We start from the raw sequence: 24,452 nt of genomic DNA, 5'->3' as shown, positions 1-24,452 counted from the left end.
GAAACCCACATAAGGAAGGTAGATGAAAAATATTTAGAATGCCCCAAGCTAGGGAATCTGTATACGTCACCAGGAGACTTTGGGAAAAAGAAAGGGATAGCAGTATATGTGAAAGAGGATATGAAAGCAGAGCTAATTTGGACAGATTCCAACGGAAGAATTCTGGTTTTACAAATTTGGATTAAGTCAACTCCAATTCTATTAGTAGTAATTTATGCCCCTAACAATAATCAAAAATATTTTTTTAAACAATTACATGAAAAAATAGTGGGATTAGAAAAAAGGAATATTTGTATCTTAGGGGGATTTCAATACCATTGTGGACCATCAGAAAGATCACAGTAGTAGGGGGAAAAAGAGAGAATTACCGAAAACATGTGAGGAAATGATGACTGAACTAAATTTGATAGAAATGTGGAGAAAATTAAACCCGGAGAAAAAACAGTTTACATTTTATTCCAACCCACATCAATCATGGACACGAATTGATATGGTGGATGAATGGTGAGCTAGCAAATGAATTAAAAGAGATTGAAATTTTACCTAACGAATGAGCAGATCATAATCCAATTCAGATAGTGTGGAAAGGTAGGAAAAAGCCAAGGAAAAGATGGATGCTAAATACACAGCTAATTAAAGAGAAAGAGTTTATGAATAGACTTAAGGAGGAATTAGACTACTTTTTAAAAGAAAATAATAATGAGGTAACTACGAAGCAGAATATTTGGGACACAGTGAAGGCAATAATAAGAGGCACAACAATATCATATACTGCCAGGAGAAATAAAGAAAAATGTGCCCAACAAAATAAATTAAAACAAAGAATTAGACAATTAGAAATGCAGTTACAAAATACCCCAAAGGTTTGTAGATTGCAAAACCAGATGATAGTAACTAAACACAAATTAAACCTAATTGAACAGGAAGAAATGGTTACAAAGTTGAATATAGCTAGACAGATATTCTTTGAACAGGCTAATAAACCAGGAAGTTGGTTGTCCTATAAACTCAAAAAACTCAAAAAAGAAGAACAGAAAAGATTAATTTACCAATTAATAGATGAAAATGGGGATGCCCAACAGGGAACAGAACAGAAAAAAGAGATTGCATGTAAATATTTTGAAGACCTTTATAAAAAGGAGGAGGAAAACAAGGATGTGATAAGAAACTATTTGGGTGAAACAAAAGACAAAGTAATTGGGGATGAGATGAAAGAAATGCTAATTAGAGATATTACATATGAGGTCTGAACTGAAAACAGCAATAGAAAATCAAAAGAACAACAAAACTCTGGGACCTGATGGGATTCCAGGGGATCTCTACAAGGTAATAGAAGAACAAATAGGACCCCTCATGGTAGAAGTATATAGCAAGGTTTTACTTGCAGCTAAAATGCCGGATTCATGGAAGGAGACACTGATTTAATTGATTCCGAAAGAAGACTCAGATCCACGACTCATACAAAACTATAGACCAATTTCTTTGTTAAATACTGATTACAAACTATTTACTACAATTATAGCAAATAGACTAAAAAAAATCCTGAATGAATATATACATAAAGATCAAAACGGATTTCTTCCCAATAGACAAATTAAGAACAATTTAAGAATAGTGTTAAATGTTTTAGAATACTACAAAGCCCATCTGGAAAAACAAATAGTCCTTGTATTCTTGGATGCACAGAAGGCCTTTGACAACTTAAATTGGCAATTTCTAATTCAACAAATCTACAATATGAATTTAGGCACTAAATTTTAAAACATCATGACTACAATTTATGACTCATAAAAGGCAAATATTATAATTAATGGAGATATACGTGCTCAATAAAAATAGAAAAAGGAGTTAGGCAGGGATGTCCATTATCTTCCCGGCTCTTCATATTATCTTTGAAAACACTGCTCAAACGAATTAGACAGAACCCAGGAATAAAAGAGTTAAGAATTAAGAAAGAAGAATATAAACTGCAGTCATTTGTGGATGATATGGTCTTTTTCATAGTGGATCCAATTGCAACAGGTCAAGAACTGTTGAAAGAGCTAGATCAATTTGGGAAAGTTGCAGGACTTAAAATTAACAGGGAAAAAATGAAAAAAATAACTAAAAACCTAACAGAAAAATAGAAATTGGAATTGGAAAAGGCAATGGGACTAAAAGTGGTAAAAAAAAATTAAATAACTAGGAATCTGGCTGACGGCTCATTGTAAAATTCTAATGGAAAATAATTATAGCAAATTACTATAACAGGTTTAAAAAGACTTAGAGTTATGGATTAAATTGCAAATCTTCCTATTAGGGAGGTTTACTACAATTAAAATGACCATTCTCCCTAAATTTATTTTTTTGTTCCAGACAATACCAATAAAAATTCATAAAAACTACTTTGTGGAACTCAATAGAATAATCGCAAAATTTATTTGGCAAGGGAAAAAATTGAGGATAAATTTAAAAGCGATGCAAGATATGAACAGCAGGGGGGTATGGCACTCCCAAATTGGGAATTATACCATAGCGCAGCCTCTTTACTAAGGCTGAAAGAGTGGGTAAACTTGTCAAATAAAAGAATACTATTCCTAGAAGGCCATGACTTACAGAGGGGGTGGCATGCATTTTTATGGGACACGGGAAAAACCAAACAGAATTACTTCCACAGACATATAATTAGAGACTCTTTACTGGCTAATTGGAATAAAATAAAGAAAAAACATTATCTAAAAATCCCAATTTGGATCTCAATGATGGAGGCGATGATACATCCAAATAATTTGGATCTTAACAAGATGATAAAACACAAAGACCTTCTGGATGCACAAGGAACTTTAAAACCATGGCAAGATCTCCAAGAACAAGGGCTACGAGTAGACCAGTGGGTTTACCTGCAAATTCAAAATAGATACAGATAGGATAAGAAAAGTTTGGGAATTTACAGTAAGCTACAACAATTAGATAAAATCTCACTAGGTCCAGATAAAAAAAATATATAACCAAATTTTATAACCATTTATTAGAGGAAGAAGTATGTCAAAGGCAATATGATAGTTTGGAGTAGAAATATTGGACGTAGCATTACATTATTAGAATGGGAAAAGGTCTGGATCAGGAATAATAAAATCACAAAATCAGCAACATATAAAGAAAATACTTATAAAATGTTTTATAGATCTCTCTCCTTCGAGAATAGCGAAGATGTCTCCTAACATGAATCCGAATTCCTGGAAATGTAAAAAGAAACATGGAACATTCTTTCATATGTGGTGGTCCTGCACTGAAGCCCAAAGATATTGGTGCAGAATCAAAAAAAGGTTGGAGGAAATAGCGGTGGAGCAAATTGTATTAAAACCAGCATTCTTCCTATTAGGGATATTTAATAGACAATTCCCTAAAAAAAAACCAAATATAATATTGCACATACTTACTGCAGCTAGATTAGCCTTTGCACAGTGTTGGAAACAAGCTGACATCCCAACAGAGGAAATGATTATTCAGAAAATAGCAACCTGTGCAGAGATGGATAAATTGACCCTAGCACTAAAGGATAAAGAATAATCAGAATATTATAAAAGCTGGGAATGTTGGTATGACTGGATAGAACAAAGATATAAAATATATTGATAAATATTGTTAAACTGTAAAGGAGGTAGTAATTACATATTCACATTAAGACTTACTTGTAAATATGACACCAGTAATGATAACAAATAAGGAACCACAAACTGTTGATAGTGGAATTGATTGCTTTTATTTTTTTATTTTTTGTGTTTTTTTCCATTTTTTTCTATGTTGTGTATGTGTTTGTTCGTTATTTTAGTTGTATTAAAGTTTGTTTTTTTAAAAAAATGTTCTGAGATTTCAGAAGTCAAACTGATAAGCAGCTGCCACCTAACACTCCATACTTGACAATTGTCAGTAAGGAAGACAAAAAAATGTCTGGATAGCAGATGTGGCAGTACCCAGAAACAGCAGAGTAGAGGAGAAATCACAAAATATAAAGACCTGCAAATAGAAGTTGAACGACCATGGCAAAAGAAAGCAAAGATAGCATAAAGAGTAATAGGAGCTTTGGGTACAATTCCAAAATAACTGGAGCACCATTTGAACACCATTGGCATTGACAATTTCTGGTGCCTCCTTTTTTTAAAAAAAATCATGGTGGCAAGGGGGCAAGCAAATTTCCTCTTCAATCTTAATATACTGATTGCAGAGGGTAATGTAACTATGTAAGATAATGGGTATGTACCCAGTTGACATTAAATCACAATAAAAGGGACCAATGTAATAATTAAAAAAATATCCCATGCAGCTAATTTACACACTGCATACACTGAAACTCTTTGATTGAGGTTTCTTTCTACTAATGGGTAGTCCTTGTCAAAGCCCTCCTGCTTATGCCCTCCTCCTTCATTCACTTGCAAATCACTGGGTGTTTGGTACAGCCAAGCCCCCCCCCCCCCACTTTCCCTCCCAACGTCCACATTCCTTCACACCATCCGCCCCTGTTCCCCAAAGACTCAGATTCACCACTGGTTACTCCTTCACCAGTAGCAAGAGCTCTTAGTCTAGGAAGGATGGTGCTTTTTTAAGCAGAGGTTCTGAAACCGAAATCAATCAGACCGAGGGCGGTCTACAGCTTCAGTTTGCTACTTGCTGAAGTTAAAACTGATGCAGAAGGAGGGAGGGAGGAAGAAGGAAAGCGAGAAGGAAAGAGAGCGAGAGCGGGGGAGGAAGGTCGGGGTAGACACAGCGTTGGAGCTAAGATCGACAGGCAGATGAGGAACTAAAGCAACCTTGAACAGTGTTAGCTGGAAGTAAAGCTTCAGCCGCTTTCACCAGCAAGAAGGAGGTGAGTGATTTCTCTCGGTTCGTCTTAGATTCTCGAACAACAGGCTTTATTTGAATTTTACACGCTGTATTTTTTTGACTATTGTGTTTTAGTCTCCCTCTCTCTCTCTCCCCCCCCCCTCATTTTTGCGGCGGGATGGGGAGGATGAATGAAGACAGAAATAAAGGCGTGCGCCGAGAAACGGGTAGTCAGCGACAAGAGCATTTTTGAAACTTGAACTCCGATTTAAAGTGTTTCCTTGCGCACTTGCATGCAAATGCATACAGGAAGGACATGCATGGAATCCATTGGACAGTTTGCCAACAGGAATGGAACGGGATTCTAGCTGTTGACAAAGCTGTTTCAGCCAAGCGGGGGCTTTAAAGTTCTGCTTAATTCATAGGCTTCGTTTCTTGCATTCAATATTCCCATAGAGATATTACTTGATATGCATGAGGAGCAAGCTATAAATGAATAAGTCTTAATAAATTATTAATAAATAGTAAGTCTATATTATTTTAATTAGCCAAAAGGGTAAAATATATATCTAGTATTTTCTGTAAAATAAAATAAGAAAGTTGAAGCATTAATCTGTAAGGACCATGGTTACTTTCAAGGAGCAAAAAATTGGTTGATGCTGATTCTGATTTTACAAAGCATTTATTAGTTTGACTTGCATTGCTGACAGAGAGCAAGCTTCCAAATATCTCAGAACTCCGCTTAGGCATTATTTTTGGTTCACAGTTAGGGATGTATGAATTAAATGCACAGTTGGCAAATTTGAGAGTGGAATAGCTAGGCAAACTTCTTTGCCAACTCATAACCTCATTCTGGATTGGCAGTTCTGATCAACAAAGCCACTGAAAGGAAATAGGAATTCAGGAAGAATATCCTAATCAAGGTATTTCTTTTCATGCATCTAACTCATCTGAAAGGGTAATTCACTGTCAGTTCTCTCACCAGCAATTTCTGTTTGTTTGATATTGTTTTCCACCTACATTTTCAGTTATGTATGCCAAGAATTCCATAATGGCTTCACAGAACATCCAGATCCTCGACTCTGAAATGATGAATGTGAACTGTAAAGGAAATCAATATTCCTCTGCAATTGTATGGGCTGTCTGGGTACTAAACCCATTCATCCTGTGCCAGGTAGACTTAAATAATGGCTCCAAATAGAAATGGATAAGGACCTTGGAAGGAGGTAATTTACATTTGTATTTACCATGTTAGAACTATAAGGGGATCATCTGGGAGTCGATAAAGTTGAAAGAGAATAGAGGGCTGGGTTTTTACCCCAAAATATAGCCATCCTAGTTATCTTTTGCTCAGAGCCCCAGAAAGGGAAAACCAGTTTAATTTATGCTGATTTATTTTGGCAACCCTACTTGTGATTCCATTGATGTTTGAGAATTTCAGGAGATTTAAGAAGATACTTTTGCTTTTGATGTCGGTAGCATTGTTCAATCTATAAGTTTTAACTTCCTAGCCCAAGGAAGGCTTTCAATCTTACATTAAGAAACAACAGCATAAGTCAGATATGCATTTGATTTTGTTTTATGTGCATACTGTAGTACTTTCAGTAAAAGTACATTCTCGTCCGCATGTAGATAATGATGTGCTTTTGAGTGAACAATCCATCAAATTTGAGAATGATGATTTCCTCACTATGATGAGAATTTGATTTATGTGTGTGTGGTGGGGGTTCATAACACCTGAGCAGCAGTTGGTTTTTTATACACATCATTTTCTGAAGATCATTGTGATCCCCTACTGAGTTCCATCAGGATAGTGTACATTTCCTTCTAAAGAATTTTCTGACATTCTGTAACAATACCCAAGCCAGTGAAACACCAGTTCCTAAAAAATGGGCATATTGACAGTAAAAAAAAAGTGATTTGAGAATGGAACTAAATAATCTATTGGCAAGCAATACTACCAGTATTTATTAGAAATAGTGCAAACTTTTATACCACAAACAGGTAGGTAGCAATTACCGTCCCTGTCCTATTGTTTCTTTCTTTTTATTCATATCCATTTCATGTATTCATAACCATGCTTATACTTATACCTGTTATCTAATACTTGCTTGACAAATAAAATAAATAAATAAATGGTAGATGGTCCTACAAACAACATCAAATCAGTTTGAAGTAGGATAACTTCCAAACAAAGCAGACCATGTTGATATTTAAAGCAGTACATTATGTAAAAATGGCTTAATTTGGGATGTTTGCTGGTTTCTTCTATTATGGAATAAAAAAAATCTGGGTTTGCAGAGACAAAACAAGTTTAGAAGAGCCAATAGAGAGCTTTGTTCTTTGGATAAGAGATGCAGCATTGGTAGCAAAATAAAATCAAGATAAAATCCGAGAGTTTCCCCCACCCCTTTCTGTATTTAATCTTTTTTTTTTTTTTGAAGCAGAACATTTTTTATTTCTTAAATACTTTTATTATAGATAAGCAATAAAAATTTTTTACAGGTTTGCAGATGCCTTGTCAGGCTAACTTAAATTTCAAAAAGGTTGTTAACATGTTTAATTGATTATTCTGAGAATTGAGGAGGTAGAAATTCTGCAGTAAATTAGATCAGCTTGAGAGAGAAAGGAAGGAAGGAAAGGATTCTAACAAAATCTGGCACTGAGTTGATGAGTACGGATCACTCAATCACCTAGAATGATGGACCTGGCAGGCACTAAGTGAAATCATGTGCTGCCATCTCCTGTGAGCTAGGCTCTTTGATGTCTGAAGTATCCTTGGCAGATGCCTGTCTGAAATCGTCCAAAAGGATTTCACAATATCCCTGTTTAGCATATTCTGTTTGAAAGCATTTTACCCATATTTGTAGGATCATTGAGAGTACTGTATATCTACATGATGCCACACTGTGATAACTTGTGTCAAAACAAGGATGTATTCTTTGAAGGAGACTGTATAGTAATATGTGGGCAGTCTACTCAGATGCATGTAACTAATTTGAAATTACAAATACAAATACTTATTCCAGAATTGATGCTGGACATTAGCAAATAAAATTGACCACCATTAACCAACACTATCTCTTTTGATTATTGAGGTTTACTGGCTGAGAGCCTGTGGAAAGTTTAAGTGCTTTTTATGGTAGCAATTAATTATTAGCAATTTGTTGCTAATAATTGTGAAGTGAGTAATTATCATAAAACTTGCTATGACTCCTTTATATGGGTCGTTACGGAAAAAAGGATAGTTTATAGAATATGTATGAACTTATAATAAATGTAATAATAATTTGTAAGAATTGTTTGAATTTTTTAAATGAAAGGAAATTAGGATTATTTCACAGGATGAATCTTTTCTTGTATATTCTTGAAGCATCTCTATTGAGTTTTTCTACATTGATTTTGAACTCAAGTTTGGAAAGTCCATAACTACAAATTAGTAAATCACATTTAGGTTAGTATTGCTTGATAGTTGTGACTCAGAAGATCATAATCCCATAAAATTGGATTAAATAAGCAAACAATGGTTCAGTTACTAATGCATAAGTATGTCAGGAAAAAAAATGCTACAAACTTACATTGGGATTTTCTAGCTCATAGCTCAAACTGACAGACAGACAGAAATTTTATTTTTATCCTTGACCATTTAATAGTTACATCTGGTATGTAATACTTCTTATTCCGTATTAACTTTTTTTTCTAACACTATCAGCTTTTTGAGACTGTGAATACTTCTGCTTCATGGCTGTTGGGTATGAACGTGGTAAATAGTGTAGCACAAAGTTTCCTGTGAATATTATACATAATATGAAATAATTCTTTCTGTATGAAATAGTGACTTGTGCACAAAATCATAGATATACTTTCTTATAAGGCATTCCACTGCCAAATTGAGGGTTACCAAATTTCAGCTACAGAAATCCACTCAACAAAAATGGCTGCAAAAATGACACATATGACTTTAACCTTCTGCTTCTGTCTAGTGGTTGCCTGGATATTTCCAGTCCAGATCTTACCAAATGTCACAACTGGATGAATCAGAGGTCTGTTTTTAGGAATTTTTAAAAATGACATCAGAAGTCCCTGGCTATACAATTATTTCAGTTTCCTCCTCTCTTTTTTCTACAATAATGTAAAATTTGTAAACTCTCATCAGAAATATAAACTTGCATAGATAAAGACATTTACAATAGCCAAGTTTATTAGAACCATCCCAGAGTGACATTAGGGAATTGGAGATAACAGAAAACTAAAATCCAATAAGCATAACGGCATGAAATAATAAGAACCTGACATTTATGAAATGGGCATGGCAGAGGAAGGACTACGACTGACATTATTTTCAATCAGTCAATAGGTGTTTGATTTTCCTCCTCCTCCTCCTCCTCCTCCTCCTCCTCCTCCTCCTCCTCCTCCTCCTCTCTCTCTCTCTCTCTTTCTCTCCCCCCAAGTTGTATGGCTTAGAGCAGCTGTCTTTAGTAAATGCTGTCTAGAGATCCACAAATACTTGGATATGACTAATGACATTTGAGTGGGGACAGAGAACATTTTGCATTTCCTGAAAAGGTTTATGGAGAAGTTAGCTTTAAAAAACGAAAGCCCATATTGCTACTAAAGGGCAACCTAAAAGCAAGCCAAGGGAAATGAATCACAAATCTGGACCATCAAAATTCTTGGCATCATCAGTATTATATTAAAAAAATAAATAAAGGGTTTTTTCCCCCCTAAGCTGTTTTTTCTCCCAGCTATTTCCCAATAAAATTGGGTCATTTTGGATAGCAATTTTGTACAAGTTTAAAGAAGTTTAATGCTCCTTCCTCAACAAACTCTGACAAATATGTATTAGTTTGGGTTCCTTATCGAACTTACATATCACTTAGATCAAGCCTATGATCAAAGCATTTCCAATATTGATCACCCCTTAAAATATTGTCAGTGTTCATGTAACAATTCATGCTACATAGTTCATTTTAATTTTTGCAACTTTTCCCAATAAACATTGCTTTGTGATCACCTGTGTGAGAAAATAAAGGGGAATATATCAAGCTTTATATACCACCATATTTTGCAATCTCAGTTCTTTCTAAATACAGCCATTTTAGAAACTCAGCTTTCTCAGATTTATTTCTGAACATATAGTCTCCCCCCAAAAACAAAAATCCATGTCTTTTATGTGAATTTCTAAGCAGAGAATAATGGCAATGTACTCTACTCATTGTTATTCACTTGAGAGCATTAGTACTGTTAGAAACAGTCTAACTTCTTATCAAGAATTGCCTTGGGATTGGGCTGGAAAGCCACTGTCCTGCAGAAAACACTAACCTGGATATTCAGTTAAATCAATCCATTCTAGAATTCTAGATAGAAAGACTGAAGTTTTTGTTACACTGCAAATCCCAAGCCAAGGTTTGGCAAGCCCCAACAGAGACTATTGTAAATGATCTATGACTACAGATAGAGGGGCCTAAGATCTAAATTGTAATTTGCTTCTTGACTGAAATCTATAATTTTTTTAAAATGCAGATGTACATACTATTGTATTTCTAACCAACAAAGATTGAATGTTTGATATTTGGAAGAAGTAGTGTCAAATGAATCTGTTTGCAGATTCTTTCCCACATTTTACTCACAAACATCCTTCCTTCCTTCCTTCCTTCCTTCCTTCCTTCCTTCCTTCCTTCCTTCCTTCCTTCCTTCCTCCTTCCCTCCCTCTCAAAGATTCCATATGTGAATTTTTCTAATGTATCTATATTTTCAAAATGCCTTTTTTAAAATGTCAATTTTTTAGTCTCTGTATTTTGATGCCCACTTTTTAAATAGAGACTTCTATACAAAGACAAGTACTCCAAATATATTTGCTAAGTTTAAAATATTAAAATATTAGATAAAAATATTAACTGAACACATTTCTATCTTCGTATATGTTTTATTGGCTTAAACACAACATTTCCTTTGAGTATTACTGATTTGGGATGGTTATCCCTGTTGCCCGTGAACTGATAGTTTGTCTTGACATTCCCGTAGTATTTGTTACTCAGAAAGTAGTTTTCCCCAAAGTTTAAATCCTTTTATGAATTTGCTAAATACTTCTGGAAAGCAGATCTTAGATTTAAGAAAATAAGGTGTGCATTTGGCCAACATTCTAAAGAAAAATACTTCTTACGTGTTCAAAAATATATACTAATTTTGAATCTTTAATTTATTCCTACTAACATAGTATGTAACAACTAAAAGAGAACTCAATTGCTTCATTACATAACAGGGAAATAAATTTATGACCTTGACTTTGGGAAGGGATACAGTCAGAGGTGGTATTCAGCTGGTTCTGACCAGTTCTGGAGAACTGGTAGTGGAAATTTCGGAGAATCGGCAAATACCACCTCTGACTGGAGATTTTACAGTATCTTTCCCCTGCCATGCCCACATAACCACACCCACAGAACCGGTAGTAAAAAAATTTGAATCCCACCACTGGATACAGTGATCAGTCCAAAGTATACCACTGTATTCTTCCTTACTTCCAGTGGTATTTGGGTGGGGGAAATTTAATATTAAGAGTAGAAGCTGGAAGAAATTGTCTTTATTTATAAAGAAGTCATAAAAATAGTAAAAACAGATTTGAGCCAGCAAACTAAATTATTTGAAGATGAGTAGAAAAAGTGGTATAACAAATGGAGTCAAGGATACTTTAACTCAAATCTATTTACCTTTTTCTACCTATAAGTAAGGAAAAGGAAAAATAAACTACTTATTACAAATAAACTACTTGAACAAGCCACTAATAGAAAGGAGGCTGAGTAGGAGGCTGAAGATGCTGTCAAGAACACAAGGAGCAACGAGAGGAATGAAACTTACTTTTGTCAACTCTCTTCTTTCTGTGATCTCGAGGAATTGCCTTGGTATCAAAGAACAGGAAGGTAGCTGCCAATCATTTCCAGTCTCGTTCAAGAGATAATGAAAGTAGTGAATAGGGAGGAGGTAGGGCATTGTGTGCTTAATATTGCCAGGTTAGATGTGTCTGGAATAGTGGATGAGACAGACCAATTTTAAATCTCTGCAGAACCAGTGAAGTTTCATGAATATATTTATAGTATGTATAACATTAATAACACATCTGCCAGGCTGAAAAGATAACCTTGCCTTGTAGGGACACAGTTGTCTGTAACCTAGGCTGCCCGACCTGTGGCTAGCCTAGTTGTAACAATTGTTACTATGCTACCCACCCCCCGAATATATACATACACATGCACACACACAATCATTCACATATATATATATATATATTCTTAAGTTTTCGCGGGTACTTACATGTATGGTATTCAGCTTTGTTTGGGTATTTTCCCACGTCATTATAGTTGTGCTTTTAAAGTTGTAGCAATGTTTCGCAGATGAGATTCTGCCGAAAGGTTGCTACAACTTCAGCTTCAACTATGACATATGAAACTCCTGGCTGCTGAATATATATATATGTATATGTATATATATATGTGTGTGTGTGTGTGTGTGTGTGTGTGTGTACACACACATACACATACACATACACATACACACACACACATATATATACATATATACATACATGCATACATACATATAAATTCAGCTTTGTTCAGGTATTTTCCCACGTCATTATAGTTGTGATTTTAAAGTTGTAGAAACATTTTGGCAGAATCTCATCTGCCATCATCAGGCTTCTGTATAGTGTTCGTCTGTGAGTCAGACTTTCACAGCCTTTTCTGTTTTAAATTTGGTACTAGCCTATGCTGTGCCAGAATGGTTTTTTTCTTCATCCTGGTTGGTTGGGAGTCTTGGTCTGTGTTTATTGGTCTTGGAGTTTGCTGTGTTCTGCTTGATTGGTGTTTCTAATATCTTCTGTTTTGTAGCTTTTTTTGTCTTGATTTGGGGTTTTCATGAGCTCTAAGTCATAATCATCTCAATTATGGCACGTCACGGCTTGAACTATCTTGCTTTTCATGCAATGAGTCTATCTCATATATTAGTTTCACCTTTTAAGTTGCATTACTGAAATAAATGAACTTTTGCACTATATTCTAATTTTACAAGTTTCACCTGTAAGTACCAGAAGCATATGAAATGTGCATGCATACACACACACACACACACACACACACTACACATGCAGAAAGAATACTGCAGAGGAAGGGGAGAACAAGTGATTTGCCTGGCCAGATATAATCTGTGGGAAAATCTGACTTTAAAGAGGGAAGAGGGGAGGAAAAATCCAGTGGCACAAAACACTGAAAACTCCAATTTAGTTTCTTTGATTTGTATTTCAAGTTAGCTCTTCTGATCACTTTGGCAGACTGATGTCAGACTACTCATTATCTGATGGGACCATGGTAATTTTGAACCTCCACACTGTCTGAACAGACATTGAAGAAAGCAACTGGTAAGGTTTCAGAAAGTAATGAAAGAATGGCATGGGACTGCTACCAATTTATTCTGTGCCTCTGAACCAGTCTTGACTGTTTGCGACTGCTTGGAGAAATGCCTGCAGTTTTCTTGGCATGGTGTCAGAAGTGATTTGTCCTTGCCTTCTTCCTAGGGGTGAGAGTGAGTGATTGGCCCAATGTCACCTAGTTGGTTTTATGCCTAAGGTAAGGACTAGAATGCATAGTCTCCTAATTTCCAGCCAGTTGCCTTAGCTCCTACACCAAACTAACACTCTCAGTTTGCCACAAAACTATTCCACATTACATTGTTTAAGGACAACAATACTGCCAGACTCATTGATGATCTGCTCTAAGGATAGACTGTGGGGCAGTGCTGGAAATATTGCAGTATTGCCCTTTTGAAAAAGGAACATCAGGAAAAGGAACATCAACATGACAATGAGGAACAGCCAGCATTGGCTGAAAGTTCCCATATCACAGGATATGGCTGATAGATCTTGGGAGTTATGCCATTTTTGCAGCTGAATTGAAACTAATTGTAGAAATATAGTGCCAGCAACTGGGCAAGAAGATGTTTCCAAAGGTTGCTGGGCCAACACGGGCCCAAATTATTGCTGTCCCTGATTGTGTCATCCCAGACTCGTGTCCAAGGCATTCAGGTATTCCTGGGATATTTTGAGTTAAGAGAAGAAGAAAAAAACACCACTTCCAAATTGGAAAATTGAAGATACAGTAGATTAACATTACCTTTGCACTGGGGCTGAGGATGAGGCAGTAGTGACATCGTGGGAACATATTTCTCAAAAAAGGGTTGTGCCACAGTATGCAGGATATTTACCCAATGCAGGCATAATAATGGAACAAGTTTGACTTCAATGCAGTATTTAAATTATTTGCCATAAGTTTTCTATCTCTCCTTCAGCTTCTCATTTGAATTCTTTGTGATTCTTTTCCATATTCATGAGGGATAAAGCTGCACTGAAAGATTAAATAACTTGTTGAGTAATATAAATAAACTAAACCCCAGTAAATACAGAGAAAATAATATCTCATAGCTTCATGTGGGGTTATTCTAAATAAAACATTTCAATTTTTTATCTGTGCCAGAAATAATTATAGAAAACCCAAACACAACATCAGCAGGGTTGGAAAAAAATTAAAATAAGCTATCCCAAAGGTGCTTTTTCAGGAGGCAACTGGACTTTTTGGTTTTTGTTTTCTTTTTTCTTTTTTCATTTAGCTTCTCATCCAAGAAGCTTCTTCAGCTCTGACTGGATAGTAGGGAATGGAAAGATTTCTATTCCTTGCAGACAACTCGCCATTTGCATTGTTTTAGAGAATTGTTGAGATCATTTGTGATCATCTGTGTCTTCAGGGTCACCTGAGAAGTGCAAATGTGTGTGGAGCCTTCTTGGCTACAGAATGTTTTCAGACTCGTGTCCCTTGACTGTTGAAGACAGTTGCAGGCTGTTGGGGATGAACCTGCGTTGTCTACATCTCAAAATGAAGTGGAAATAGTGCCTGTAGTCTGCAATGTTTTCTGTAAATCCATTCATACTCCTGCATCATTCAAAGGATATTCATCCAAAGTGCATAGCTCTCTGTGACCCTCAGGCACAGATAAACCTCCAAGTGGCCTCAATGACTCTCTAAAACAATGCAAATGATCAGCTGTCTGCAAGGAATACAAATCCTTCCATTCCCCATCATCCAGTCATAGCTGAAGAAGCTTCTTGGATGAGAAGCAAAATGTTTTCAAAGAAAAACAAGAAAGTCCCAGTTGCCTCTTGAAAAAAAGGCATATTTGGGACAACCATGATACGGATGACTGAGAAACTCCATAGACATTTAAAATAAGCTACTTAACAAACATTCAAGATTTACCATAATAATTCCTTCTTTTGGACTGCACAAACATGGAATTCAAAAGTATTCAAATACTCTTACAAGCACACACTAAAATACATTTTCTCAGAATTCTAAGCAAGGCCAATTATTTATCCAAAGTGGTAAGTAGAGTAAAAAAAAACACAATTGCATTAATAACTGTTTCTTGTAAAGTATAATTGTTCTGCATACAGAAATCTATGTCTTATAAAAGAGCAAATATTCTTTTTTTACTTGCTGTTTTGGTATAATTTTCTGAAGCAGAAGTAGCTTGAAATAATTTTTTAAAAAAAGCCAGGAAAGGAATAGATGAGAAAAATATATTGTAAAGGACACTGTTTTATTTATTTCCAAGTGGATCTGCATTTTTTTTAAAAAAAGGCCAGATAAAAATGATGCACATGCCCAGTAAGAGTTTTAAAAGCTTTGTGAGTAACTTTTCACACCTATAGGGACAGATACATCACAATGCCTCCAATTAGATTAGAGTTATTTCCACAAAACAAAAATTGTCAGCTAGCTTTGGAACGCAAAGCTGTAGCCTCTGGAAGAGAATCAGAAACTTTTCATATCTATATTATGAAATGCTAGGAAGAAATATACAATAGTTTCAGTGTAGCTGCTTTTAATTTTTATTAGCAATAAAGAGAGTTTCTCCTTGGGGTTTGTATTTTTTTTTTTAATTTGTTTTTCCAGTCCAGGTTTGGCATCTGTTTCTGATTGCTTACATTCACATGAAAATTAGTATATATGTTTATTCTCCTAGAATGCATATTTTGCAAGCAGCTTTGATAATGTTTTTATGCCACAATTGTACTCATTCTCCCTAATGTACATTTGTATATCTATTCTGTATTTAGACAACTATATCGCAAAACTATGAACAGGGTATGATATCAGACAATTCATTTCAGTTTTAACACTCCTTCATGAAAAGTGCATTTGAGCAAGTTTCATTAAAAACCAGACAAAAGGCAGTAGGCCAAATCTTTGGCAATTTAGCCAAGCATCATTGCCAATGGTAGCTTTTCATGTACTCAAGCAGAACTCTATTTGTCACTGACTACTTAATTTTCTCAACTGAAAATTTTCAACCTGCATTCATTCTGATATAATTTATCTCCTGTAAAGATGTATCCGTTCATAACTCTAAAAAATTATGACTGCAACAATCTTCAAAGGTTGCTATGTGGATGAAATATAATGTTTTCAGTTTTGGTTTCAGCAGAATGTCCTTAAAGTAATAATCCATCTTATTTTAACCTTGATCAAATAAACTAACTTTATATCTTTCCTTTTATTTCTAAGTCTTAATCATTCTTATTCAAATATTTATTTAAGATTGATTTGTCCAGACTTCTTCCAGGCTGTAACTAACTTATTTTATAAATTCAGTTAGGAAAAAATATCTTGATCATTCTCTTGGTTTGTCATTTGTATACACTTTTAAACTTTAAAAGCTCAACCAGGTTTGTTTTGTAGATCCAGTGAAACAACCTTTTGTAAGTGAATGGACTGTCAGTTATAATTCCCTTTTGATACCAATCCCTTCTTGTTAGATAAAATATACCATACACATATCTCATTTCTTCCAGGCATCGTTAGTGTTATTGTGGTGACTATTTTCTGATTCTGTTCCTCAAAAGTCCCCTTTAATATTTTTAATTTATAACATTTACAGTTTGTAAATCTTTCATGTACCTAAAACTTTAATTCTTTCCAATGTCCAGTTTTTGAAATCATGAAATTGCTTATTTGATTTGTCTTGTAAAAGCCAAAATATAATATCTTTTTCAGAAGCTGTTTGTTATTTATAATTAATTCCAAAATCTTACTGTAAAAGTTTTAATATTCCAATTTTATCTGGACAGTTAGTCCATTTATACCTTTCTAGGATTAAAATCTTATTTATCCTTTTGCTATTTATTTCAGATTCTTTACATTCTTAAGGTTATTATTAATTTTTTCTTTCATTCAGAATTGAAAGCAAAGTCACCTGGCTTTAGACTTGTTGGTCCAAAGATCTCTTAGAACTTTTAATGAAGAATTTCTAAAAGCAACAAAAAGGAAAATTTGCAAATTTAGTGTCTTTGGTGGTTGTAAAATAGTTAATCACAAACAGCTGTACTGCAGCCTCCTTGTGAGGGGCAGCTGTTTGGAGCACATGTGGGTGATCTCCTATTATCTCTTTGTATGGAAAGTTTCCAAACAGCCAGTCTACTCATTAGTTCCTCAGTCTTTGCTGTGTCATCAGCTCCAATTTTTCAGAACTTTCTCTGATTTGCCATACCTTGCCTAGAAGTTGATATTCAATACATACTCTGCTTTGGTTTTTAGGTCCACTCCATTACAATTTATAACTATCAATCTGATTAATATTCGTGCCATGGTAATGCAATAGCTTGAAGTACACTCCATAGGACATTTGATCTCCAAGAAAATAAACTATTTATGGTGAAATCATCATTAGTCCTCAACATTCTTATTAGCAAGGGAGAATATTTTGGACCACTGATACTGTCCTTCCCAAACAATTCTGAATCTTCTAAAGATATTCTATTCTCAATATTACTCATTAACTTTCAGCAATAAAAATAATCTTCCTAAACTGGCAGAATATGAAGGTTTTTAGAATATCAATTTGGAATAGACTAGCTCTGTCCTTAAATATTAATCCTAAGGAGGGTTTTGCCTGCACAACCTAATTAGGTTGGACCACACACAGCCCTCCCAACTTTTTCCAATGTTCTGCATAAGCTGTTGTGTCAATCTTTTTACATTCTGTTTTTAGTTTACCTTGATAATCATCTCTGAACTCAATGTGGTATGCTGTTGCAATCATTGTTATAGTTAGCCTTGACAAATTTGAAGAGGCTTCTGGATCCTCTGAAACTCTGCCAATTTTATAAGGACAATTTTTTTATAGTTGTGAAACAATAAGTCCTGATGAGAACTATACTAAATATTGTGTGCATAAATAAGTAAACATGTTTTGTGTAGGAAGGGTGATATTTTGTGGGGTTTCTTATCATAGCAAAATTTACCAAAATCACAAATTGTTTCCCCAGCAATGTAGAAGATTTTTTGCTGGTTTAATGATAGAGAATGAAAGACAGGAGATATAAAGCCTGTTTTTCTACAGTGTAAGAGTGTTTGGATTATAAATGTTAGGTTAGTAAATATTAGTAAACAATCACTAATTGAATCATGAACATTGTAAATGTGATTGGACCATCTGATAGTTGGTAAACTATCTGCAAAAATAACTACGAATCTGCTTTTATACTGGATTTGTTTCTAAGAAAGAACTGCAGAATGCTGAAGACTTCTGTAAATTGAAATCCAGACACCTTAAAGATGCCTGAATTGAGAGGCAGAGGGTCAAAATCACAGCAGTTTTAAGTCCATGAAAGACATAACCCATGCTTCATTCTTAAGTATAAGTCAACAGGTCTATACATTGTCAAATAACATAATGTGATTGGTGAGAACAGCAGTAAGTTACTTCTAGATGCTTTCTAGAAGGTGAAGAAGTGATAGAGGTGACAGCCAACAGCCAAGTGGTAAAAAAGAACATTATAATAGCAAACTGACAGGAGATAGAAATTAAGGTGCTTAATAAATAACTAGTAAATTGTGAATATGGAGTATAGAGTCCATGCAGCTTTCTTGGAGATGGTACAGAAATGGGATGCTTTTCAGCTTCTCCTGGTGGCCCAGATCCCTGCTATGCCCGTTGGCCAGTACCTTTTGGACCTGGTTTTACTTTGTTCCTGAGCCAAACATTATCTGTCAGGTGCTTTACTTTCTGAAACAGAAAAACTGATATATATTTTCCTTGACATTAAAAAAAATGAACTCATTATATAATTATACCAATAATTGTATCATAAAAATGGGCTTTGAAAAATGAGTAACACCAAAATTCTCACCATCATAATTATATATGAACATCTAAGAAAAGGATTTTGCTCATGATCTAAGAAGATCTTAGGGCAGAGATAGTCTAGTCTGGCATAGGAAGAAGCTTCAAGTAAATGGGGCTGAAGGAAGGAGAGTTTGAGCCCGCACAATTAGTTGGAAACCATTGGTCTCAAATGGGAATAATTTCTGGATTGTGACCATATGAGTGAAACCTGACCAGAATGAAGACTTTTGGTTAGATGTGGAGATGGACAAGTCTATTGATTTTGGTTTAGTCTGGCTTCTTGTTTGTTTTGTTTTGCTTTACAAAATGCAAGTACTGTTTGCTTTCGTTTCTGTACAGTATCCATACATTATTTTTTAAATACATATATCTTCAGTTGTATGCATTTTAACATACATATATTCTGCTTGGCCCTTTTCCAACTTACACATTGTTTGAAAGCAAATTTCACTCAATAAAAGACAAGTGGCATGTTTTGGTGGGTACTTTTGTGAAATAATGCAACTTTTTGCAATCAATGTTTCTTAACCCTTAAGCACAGACATACTTTTTGTCAGAGTGTTTGCAGTGTGACTACTATTGTGAGACAACCAAGGAGCAAAATACAGAACACAGAGGTTTTGAATATTTAACAGTGGTTTATATACAAGACATATACAGAAATATACGTGGTAGGCAAATACCTGATAAGCAAGCAATCCTCTTAACTCTGTATGGAAATCTCTACAATGGATACAGGACACAAGGAGAGAGAAACCTGCCCTCTAATGGCTGTCTTATATATACACCTTTGAAAGTGGTAAAACTTCTGTGGACCCATACATAGTCTTAAAACAGCAATACCTTTGCTGATTAATCCTTCTTGCACCAACCTTACATTTCATCAGCCTTACAGCAGCTGGTCAGCTCTTAAATCTCAATACCTTAATATATTTTGACTACATTATTACAGACATGATGTCATAATGATCACTAGCTGTTGACCATAGTTCAGGTAATTGTACTACAATATTGTGACTAGTGGTTCTGGATCTATTGCTTCAAAAAGGTGCAGAAGACCATTTGAATTTGTTCTTGCTATAGAAATTATTGCATGATATAGATTGTACCTGGTCACCAAGTTCATCAGGAGCTTCATGATCTCTGATGTAAGAATAAGTGGTGGTGGCAGGTTCCTCATCATCCATTACAAAATGTTTTGTTGCAATCCTATTCTATTTCACTCAAGTCACTCTCTGCTTCTTCATGCCATGTTAGAACAGTTTTTTCGAAGTTTGGATTACCAAATCACACTCTTTTTGGCAGAGAACATGGCCCTGACATTATAAATACCATGTTTCTCCAACAATACGCCCCCCAATAGGAAGACCCAGCATGTTTTCTAGGCATAAAATAAAATTAAGCCCCTTCCCCCAAATTTAGGCCTAGTTTAAAACACGTGAAATTGGGGGGGAAGGCAGGGGGGAACTTGCCATTAGGAGTGCCTCGCCGGCAGCTACGCCTCACCATCAGCCACTCCTAAAACCATGGTGGAGCACGGAGGGCTCCCTTACCCCTCCCTTACCCGGGTCAGCAGGCGGGTGACATCAGTGTGGATGTCCAGCAGTGTTTCCGCCACTTCTCAGGCCTCCGTAGCTTCCACGGTTCCCACCAGTGCTGGTGCCTCTCTAGCTTGCTCAGCTCTTCTCACACCCACCCAGCCACTCGGGATTAAACCAAAACGCAGTGTGCGGTGCTCCCAGATACCTCAAAATCTTTTTTTTTTCCTGTTGTTACGGGGATGGGGGGAAAGCGGGAGTGACTCAGACGCTGTTGTTGGAGACTGCACTATTGCGCGGGGGGGGGGGAGAAATTAATTCACCCCCGAAAAGACGTCCTAGCCACTTTTGGGGGGCTCAAAAAAAAATAAGGCCCAGCCTTATTTTGTGAGAAACACGGTATACATACACCTTAACAAACATCTGCAGTCAAAATGACTGCAACTCAAATTCAAATACCACTACAGAAAACACTAAATAACTCAGGCAAGTGTGATCCTGCATACACTCTTATTAGCAGAAAAACAAAAGCTATTCACAACAGAACAGTCCATTTCTAAAAATAGGAGTGTTCCGAACATTTTGGAAAACTGTTGAGGTCAATATGACTGCAGGTCTGTGGTTATGTGTTAAAACTATATATTTGGAAATCCTAAAGTTGGTCCATCTGAAAGTTCTAACTGGTTAGATTTCACATCAGTTGTTCTGTATCGAGTACTAGATAGGGAGGATTCTTTTTTAAATAAGGATTTTATTGTTTTCACTAAGGAAATCTAAATTTACAGGAATATGAGTTCCTTTAAAATAAAAACACAATTTCAGAAACCAATGCATCACAGTTTTAAAAGCTAAGCTCTCTAAGAACTGAACTATAAGGTCATTTATGTAAACAATATAATTGTTTAACCTTTTTTTTAAAAAAAATTCAACAAATCTACTTATAGCAGTCTTTGCTCAGGATGTGACTGAATGTATAAACTGAGGGGATGGAATTGAAGTTAAATTATTACCAGAAAGGGTTGATAACACTGAAATGAAATTATAAGATCAATTGGCATCACCCTTCAATAATATCAAATTCATTTGATAAAGGCCTGTTGTCATATGTAATACTATTTTTTAAATTAAAAAAAGTATAGAGTTTTTCCCAAACAATTGACCTTTAAACTGGTAATCTTAGAATGATTCTTTGCTGAGACTATGTAAAACAGATAGATGGTAGAGTTGTCTTAAATTCAGAGTTGTTTTCCTTTTAGGCAAATATTAGGGCTGTTGGCCATTTTAAATACAATTGCTTCAGAATGTACAAAAGCATAAACCAAACACCAGTCTTCTATTTTTCCAGCAACTATCCAATACCAGGAAAAGGAATTGATTTGAATCCAAAGCAAAATACTTGATCACTGGAGTATTTGCACTTAATGGCATGCCAGTGGGATGGTGAAAGTGGAATCCTTCCCATTTTTTTCCTGCAGATTTGTTTCTAGTAAATAACTGCAGAATACTAGCTGAAGAATTCTGGAATTTGAAGCCTAGACATCTGAAAGTTCTCCAAGTTGAGAAACTCTCTTAGAGTATCAGACCATTGTTGAAATTAATAATGCTACCCATCTCTCTGTGTCATTCCTTTTAGCATTTGACAGGGAGAAAGTTATTGGGTTTATGAAATATCTCAATCTCTATAACCCCAAGCATCAATATAAACAACCAGCTAATGAAAGAAAAAAGGTTGTTACATTAAATAAAATGTTTCTGTATAAGAAATAATAAAGTTTAGCTAACTTTGTAAACAGAGGATGGCATACACATAGAGAGAATATTTTACAGCCAAAAGGGGTAGAATTGAAAAAGCTAAACAGATGAGCTCATAACAGACTAATATATTACCTTCTCTTGCTTCATCTGTCTAAATTTGTGAAAAGAAATCAAGTTTCTTCTATACTTTGCCCTTCTAATTATTGTATAAATATACACATTGGTTTTTGGTGTATTTCTGTGATCATATTCCTGTCTTGGGGAGTGACTGGAGAAAGAGGACCAAGGTTTATAGCAGGAGTCTTCAAATCTGACAGTTTTAAGACTTGTGGTCTTCAACTCCCAGAATTCCTTCTCCAGTCATGTTAGCTGAGGAAGTCCACAAGTTTTAAACTTGCCAAGTTTGAAGATCCTTGCTTTACAGCAATTAATTAGTTCACCTTATGCAAGGAAATAATTGTCCTCAGCTGCAACATGGCAAATCTGGTATTTGGGCTTTTCAGGAAAGTTGTTGGATACACAAGAACAAATGACCATGTTGACTGCTGAGCTGGGTGGAATAAATCCAACTCTAATTTTGTTATCAGAATAAGTGGTTAGCAGCTGTTGAAGTTTGGGCCATTTTAAAATGCAATGATAATTAAATCAATGGGGAATTATTTCAAAACAGTTGGTTTGATCTCAATTCCACTGAAGTAGTAAGAATCCCCAGACATCAGATGTATAAAGATGGGCATATTAAATGTATGATAGTTTGTTAATCTTTAAAAGACCATCATGAGAACTTCTCTATTTAAGATTATGTTGGTGGCTATGTAAATTATTAGTAATTTATCTGCTTTATTCATCTAAATATATCCACAAGAGATGCATAGATTCTAGCAATTAGGCATCATCTAACTATCATGGTTGCTCTTGTAAAGTTAAGTAGTGATTGACTTGCTTAGTACTTGAAACCAGGACATCTCAGGATTGTTGGCTATGTTATTCTGTGGCTTAAAAAGGATAATGACAATTTACTACCATAGTAAACATACTGTACATTCCAAATAATTTACTTTCCTACATATTATTATAAAACTCTTTAACACCTATTATTCCTCTATTTACTGCCACTCAGGAAAAGAAGGAATGGAAACAGATGGTTTTCCCTCAACCCCCAAAGAATATACATTTCAATGTGAGGATTGTCATAATCCTCCATATTCCCCTTTTTAACCTGTATCATAAATTGCTTCTTGTAAAAGTCCTTCTTGTAAAATGCATACAGAGAAGTGGAGTTGGGCTACACTGGCAGCTGTTCCTTAAAAGTAAGGCTTAGAAGTATTGGTTCACCTGAAAGCAAACCATAATCTAATATGTATAAAGGAAAAACAAAAGAAGGAAAGAATGAGGCAAAATCTTAGATTAGAAAAAATCTTCAAATTTCATAATGCTTGGAGATTATGCTTGCCTTCCAGCTAGCCTGTGAACAGAGTACTTGGAATATTAGAAGCATTTAAGGATAAGTTCTTCTCCTGACCAGAAGATTCTTTTGGAAGGTCTTGCATACAAGTTACCGGTCAAAATAAAGATCTTTCAGATGAAAGACCCCAGAAGTCCTTGAACATCACAAGTAAGGCATGGTTCCATATCTCTAACAATAATTTCATTCCAACTTCACCCCCACCTATTCACTGGCTATTATAGAGATGGGTTGCCTCTTCCATAGCAATGGTTATGAAAATTAGTAGCCTCTTAGCCAAAAGAAATGATCAAGACTCATATCCCCAAAGGTTACAAAATTTTTGGGTTTTTTATCCAATTCAAAGCTTTACATCAGCACAAACAATTGTTTAGAAACCTGACTTTCAGATCCCAAGGTTGCTGAAATACTGTTGTTCCAATATCAGAAGCATTTTCTCCTGGTTTAGAAAGTAATTTTATCATTTGTACTGATGTTCTATGTAATGTTCTCAAGTTGTTTATGATTAGAAGAAGCTCCACAACAATGTTGCCAGTTCATGCAGAACTAATTAAAGACATTACCTAGAGACTTCCTGTAAGTGCCATGATGTGTTGACATCTTGCTGGGTTTCAATGGCTAGCAAAATAGCATTTGTGAGGGTAATCAGAGCATGCTGGATCTGA

The 24,452-nt window shown here is 35.3% G+C and overlaps 1 protein-coding gene across 2 annotated transcripts in view; it reads left to right on the top strand.

Moving 5' to 3' along the window:
• The first annotated feature begins 4,511 nt into the window (after nucleotides 1-4,511).
• CDH9 (cadherin 9) overlaps nucleotides 4,512-24,452 on the top strand; it is a 154,007-nt gene continuing 134,066 nt past the window's right edge. For both annotated transcript variants that reach the window (XM_087930736.1, XM_087930735.1), the window contains exon 1: nucleotides 4,512-4,843. The gene's annotated coding sequence lies outside the window, so the exon portion shown is untranslated. The remainder of the gene's footprint in view (nucleotides 4,844-24,452) is intronic.

The sequence above is a fragment of the Pseudonaja textilis genome, chromosome 3 (genome assembly GCF_049901715.1).
Source record: "Pseudonaja textilis isolate UNSWEBS1 chromosome 3, rPseTex1.2, whole genome shotgun sequence".
Classification (NCBI taxonomy): Eukaryota; Metazoa; Chordata; class Lepidosauria; order Squamata; family Elapidae; genus Pseudonaja; species Pseudonaja textilis.
The sequence above is the reverse complement of the archived record's forward strand: the minus strand, read 5'-3'. Positions and strand labels throughout refer to the sequence as shown.